Source organism: Pseudophryne corroboree, chromosome 6 (genome assembly GCF_028390025.1).
Source record: "Pseudophryne corroboree isolate aPseCor3 chromosome 6, aPseCor3.hap2, whole genome shotgun sequence".
Taxonomy (NCBI): domain Eukaryota; kingdom Metazoa; phylum Chordata; class Amphibia; order Anura; family Myobatrachidae; genus Pseudophryne; species Pseudophryne corroboree.
Genome location: NC_086449.1, coordinates 43575257 through 43581256, shown reverse-complemented (window position 1 = coordinate 43581256; position 6000 = coordinate 43575257). Strand labels below are relative to the sequence as shown.

At 44.4% G+C, this 6000-nt stretch overlaps 1 protein-coding gene across 2 annotated transcripts in view; it reads right to left on the bottom strand.

Annotated features, from left to right (window-relative positions):
- Nucleotides 1-381: 381 nt before the first annotated feature.
- LOC134936032 (calpain-5-like) overlaps nt 382-6000 on the bottom strand; it is a 55376-nt gene continuing 49757 nt past the window's right edge. For both annotated transcript variants that reach the window (XM_063930933.1, XM_063930934.1), the window contains exon 16: nt 382-1917. The gene's annotated coding sequence lies outside the window, so the exon portion shown is untranslated. The remainder of the gene's footprint in view (nt 1918-6000) is intronic.

Sequence of the window (6000 nt, the reverse complement as noted above, 5' to 3'; positions counted from 1 at the left end):
CATAGAGGGAGGAGCCAGCCCACACTATCAAATTCTTAAAGTGCCCATGGCTCCTAGTGGACCCGTCTATACCCCATTCGACTAAACCCCAGTATCCTCTAGAACGTAAGAGAAATTGTGGGGCCGGGACTGACAAAATAAATAGGGCACCTCCCCCCTCAAAAAAAAGTTTCTACCACACTGCTCTACCCCTGTGATGTCATACATTGTGATGTTACATATACTTTTAGCATTGCGGACCTGCATGAACGGTTCACAGAGAGCTGATGGTAACTGTTCAGATGGTCGACAATGTTAAGGTCGACACTCATTAGGTCGACCACTATTGGTCCACAGTAATATGGTCGACATGGACAAATGGTCGACAAATTAAAATGGACATGTTTTTTTTTTTATTAGATTTGTAACTTTTTCATACTTTATGATCCACGCGGACTACGATTGGGAATAGTAACCTGTGCAGAGTGCAGCGGTAGCGGAGCGAGGCACCTTGCCCGCAGCATGGAGAAAGAAGCGAGCCATGCAAGGGGACGCGGTGCATTAATTGGGGTTCCTGGTCGTGTTACGGAAATAATGACACCAAAAACAGTTTAAAAAATCTATGTCGACCATTTTCATGTGTCAACCATTTGGCCATGTCGACCATGTCACTGTCGACCAGTAATGGTCGACCTATTGACTGTTAACCTTAACATTGTCGACCATTCATACCGGAACCAGAGCTGTCCTCCCTGCTCAACAGCCCACTGTTGTTTTATAGCCTGGTGCAGCTCTCCAGTGGTAGGAGCCAGGGGTGGGCACCACTCTATGTAAGGGCCCAGGACACAAGTCCCCACAGTCCCCCCCTGGTGGCTGCCGTGTCTACCAGCAAATATATACAGTATCATAGATGGTAGAAACTAGGCTGCGTCTTTATCCTTTCCACCGAGCTGCCTGAAGTGGCTAACACTGTTACTACAGCCAAGACAAGGCATGCAGTATGATATTATATACTGTCTATATGCCTTCATCATTTATTATTATAGATGCTGAAGAATACAGTAAAATTACATAAGTTTTACACTATCTGTCTCTTGCTTCATAGAATATTAATCCATAGGTAATATCATTTATGTACAGAAACTGATGTATTGGGTCTGCAGGCCAATGTCCAAAAGTTTTTCAAAACAATGTGGATTGTTAGTTTAGAATTGAACATTGTTCAGATGGCAAGACCATCCTTTCCCGCTGTGATACATGGGATTAGGGGTGGAAAAAGGAGGCTCCGGTGTCCTTGGGACACATAATCTGGAGGGCTGCAATGCAGAGTTTTTTTGAAGAGAGTAGGACGCTTCACCACAAAGCCATGGAGATGACGACGAGTGGTCTGAAGGTATGGATGGTGGCTGGTCAGAAACCGTATAAGGTAACGGCTCATTATGATGTGGACGAAGAACTGTTGGCTCATGTTGGATATTGTGTAAACGGGGTACTTTTCGGTAGGGCTTATTGAGACGGTTAACATTGCTATATATTTGGCTTGGTGTTTGTGGGATCTCGGGTTTCACATGGCTCCTCAGGGGAGGGGCAATATGAGAGGTGGGATCCACTGGAGAAGACTCGTCAGTAAACCACTGATTCCTCAGGGGTGGGGCCACCTGATAGTGCTGATTCCTCAGGGGTGGGGCCACCTGATATTGCTGATTCCTCAGGGGTGGGGTTACCCGATACTGCTGGTTTCTCAGAGGTGGATCCTCAGGAGGAAGCAGGTTTCTTGGAAGTTCCTGGCGTGGATGCGTCATTGGCGGGAGTGACTCAGACTGTAGTGGAGGCTCGTATGCAAGGTTTATTGATGGTCCAGATCTTCTGTGTGGGACATGGGATCTTTCATTCCTACTCCACACTTGTTGGTCAGTAGTACCTCTTACTTTAAATGCACTATAGGAGATAACAGAGAAATACATTTATGTATTATAATAACACTGTATAATACACTCACAGTGATGACGTTGCTCTTTATAATGGTACTGAGTATACACTGATATGAATCACAACACACTGTATAATACACAGGCAGTCATGACGCTGCTCTGCATAATGACACTGATGGAGACATGTACTAAGCAGTGATAAGGCGAGCCAGCGGAGAAGTTGCCCACGGCAACCAATCAGCATTGATGTAACATTTATAATTTTCATACTTTAAAAATATACAGAGCAGCTGATTGGTTGGCATGGACAACTTCTCCACTGGCTCACTTCTTCACTTTTATCACTGCTTAGTACATGTCTCCCTTAGTATATACTGATAATACTCACAGTGCACTGTATAATACACTCACAGTGATGACGCTGCTCTGTATAATGACACTGAGTATTTATACACTGATAATAATAATGACAGTGTTCAGTATAATAGTACATTGAACACCCCGCTCTGTATAATAATACAGTCCATCTGTAATGAAATGGCAGGTTACTATTGCAGCAATTACATAGAGTAATCTGCCCTGGTCTAATCAGAGTATATTATCTTCCACATAAACCACGCAAAGCCCACTGGGTGGTGGACGGGCGATATGACAGAGATGAATCAAAGCTTGGAGAGATGTGTGATTATAATGCAGCCAGTGTCAGTGTGTACAGGACAACACACAGGAAATGGAAACCAGCTCTCAGCGAGACACAGCGTGTGGTTAATGCTGACGTAACATGTTTTCTGAGCAGATAAGCGGACGTGTATATTCCGTCTCTTGTCTTTAACGTATGCAAATAAGCTGCATGTATATATGTCAGCGTTTAGTACAGAGCGCTGGTCTCAGTCACTGACAAGTGCCGCCTCAGGCAGCAGACACTTGTGCTGATAATACAGCGAGGTGACATGTTACGCTCTGCAGACGTTTCTGTCATGGGTCCGACGGACCACGTCCATATATATATAGCCATGGGGCGTGTGGCTACCTATCATCTCTAGGACAGGTGCCACTCCATGTGCAAGAGTGTATGTTTCCATAAGAGCCGCAATTCCATTTTGTGTTCCTGGTGATTCTGAGGTGATTTTGAAAATCGGGTTTTTACCGAATCACCACAAAATAGACTTCACACTGGAATAGAACCTCAAATAGACCATCGGTACTTATCCTGGGGATGGCCATCGACCATCGATGATTCGAAATAATCGATGGTCCATGACCGATGTTGCATACTTTTACCATCTGAGGAGAACCAGGATGGTTTCTCTCCATCAATGGCTAGGCCTAAATGAATCATTTTTGTCAATTTTTTTTAAAGATGCCGGGACACGGAGTATAGCTCCGCCCCCGACACCTGTGAAGCCCCACCCCTGGGCTGTGATTGGTCCGTGGGCCTTAGACAGAAATAACATGGATGGCCATCGATGAGAGAAACCATTGATGGTCACTCTCAGTTTCGCCATTGATGGCAAACACACCGATGGCCATACCTAACTTATCCATAGACATAAAAAAAAAAAATTACTAACAGTCGGTTTCAAAATCGCCCAAAAATCTAAATTTTTAAATAGAAACACCAGAAACAGGTCTGTTTGTTTTCTAAGCCATGTGGAACTGCCTGAAGCCTAAAAAAATAGGGATGGCCATCGAACACTGATGATTCGAAATCATTAATGGTCCATGACCGATGTTGAATACTTACGCCATACTGTAGATGGGGGAGCACCACATGGATACCCGCCATCGAAGACAAAGAACTATTGTTTTTTTCTTACTATGTGTCGGAACACGGAGCACACGGACTCCCATGACGCCCTGCCCCAGTCGCAGATTGGACTGCAGCCCATTCCATAGTAAAGCAAGGATGACCATCGGTCGGTGAAACCATTGATGGTTCCTCTAACAGATGGTTTTATACCATCAAGGTTATCCATCAATGGTACAATCTATGGTGACCATCAATGGGTGACCCACTGCAATGCTTTCAAAAATATGCAAATTAGCACTTGAATGAAGGTGTTCGTGGGTAATACAGTGCATGTGATCTGTTTTGGCCAATAGGGATGCAATTGTATAATTTGGTTGGTTTCTCAGACAATTTTTGCTGCGAGTTTTTTTGTGATTTTGGGGTGCATTATGCTTCTATTGAGGGTGATTTGAACACAAATAGAACTTCAAATAGAAATCTATGCACCTTCAAATTCACAACAGAACCAAATAATAAATGACTAGTAGTAAATGCTCTATTTACAAAAGAAACATTGGGGTCAGTTTTGTGGGGCTTTTGGGTGATTTTGGTCAATTTTAAATTAGACCCAAAATTGGCCCTTCTTAAATTCTATGGGGCACTGTTAAAATCCACAATTTACACAACATGCCTCAAAGCTATTGCTTAACCCAAGAGGATTCCAGGAGAGCATCCATCTTTTTTAGGTTTTATCTCCGGAAATCTTATCTTATAAATTTGTCTCCTGACAAGTTTTCAATTTAGGAAAGTGAATTTTTTATTTTATTTTAATTTCTTCAAAGACATCCAATTATATTACTATGAAACATATATATATGTATACCAGCAGCCCCATGCTAGGTGCAGATTCTCCGTCAGTGGTGGTCATTCCGAGTTGTTCGCTCTGTATTTTTTTTCGCATCGCAGCGATTTTCTGCGACTGCGCCAAGTAAATTTGCTATGCAGTTAGGAATTTTACACACGGCTTTTTCATCGTTCTGGTGATCGTAATGTGATTGACAGGAAGTGGGTGTTGCTGGGCGGAAACTGGTCGTTTTATGGGTGAGTGTGAAAAAACGCTACAGTTTCTGGGAAAAACGCAGGAGTGGCTGGAGAAACAGGGGAGTGTCTGGGCGAACGCTGGGTGTGTTTGTGACGTCAAACCAGGAACGACAAGCACTGAACTGATCGCAGATGCCGAGTAAGTCTGAAGCTACTCAGAAACTGCTAAGAGAGGTGTAATCGCAATATTGCGAATACGTCGTTCGCAATTTTAAGAAGCTAAGATTCACTCCCAGTAGGCGGCGGCTTAGCGTGAGCAAATCTGCTAAAAGCAGCTTGCGAGCGAACAACTCGGAATGAGGGCCAGTGGCTATTAAGCCCCTGTGCAAGCAAAACCTCTCAGCGACTCTTCAATAATACGCCGATAAGGTGGGCCACCTCCTGAATAGTAACCTCCCAGTCACGTCCAGCACTTATTCAGTACATTTCTGATATTGCGCGCCTCAATCCCAACTGCGCCTCTGTGCGTACATGCTGTGTAACGCAGGCGCTGCACAAGTTTTTTTACAATAGCGAACAAAACTAAACCCTCCACTTCTTGATCATGGGCACTGGACGTACCTCCGAATCTGGCCCTACGTGGCAAAAACCTGCAGCCGAGATCGCTGCGTCTGAGAACGTGGACTCCATAACTCCTTTCATATTTTAGATTTTGGAGGAGATTGTCTTCTGCTAAAAGTAGACAGAAGGTCCACTCACGTGGTAGTGCAATCACGTGGTCTCATTTACAGATGGAACCCTGCTCATCTATCCCACCACTTAACTGACGATTTTTCCCTTCAAAAGCGTTAACAACATTGTTTTTATTTATTTCTTTTATTTAATAAAGTTGAAAAAGTATTTTTTTTTAAATATTTAAACATTATATTATGCACTTCTGCCGAACGGATCTCCTCGTCAAAACCGGGGTGACAGGGTGGGACGACGCAGTTGCATGAAATCTGACCATGCCAGTTAAGTGGTTAGGATTAACCGAGACTTAAGGTGGGTACACACTATTAGATATATCTGCAGATCAATTGATCTGCAGATATATCTATGTACGGATCGGGCAGTGTGCTGTGCATACACACAGCCCGATCCGTCGGGGGACTGACGTCATGAACTGGGCGGGCGCTCGCGCCCGCCCAGTTCACCTGTCAATCACCGCCGGCCGCCGCAGCATGTGTATGGGCGGTCGGACGACCGCCCCGTACACACACAGCGACGCGCCAATATATCGTTAGATATATTGGCTGTCGGCTGTGCTGCGCGGCCGAT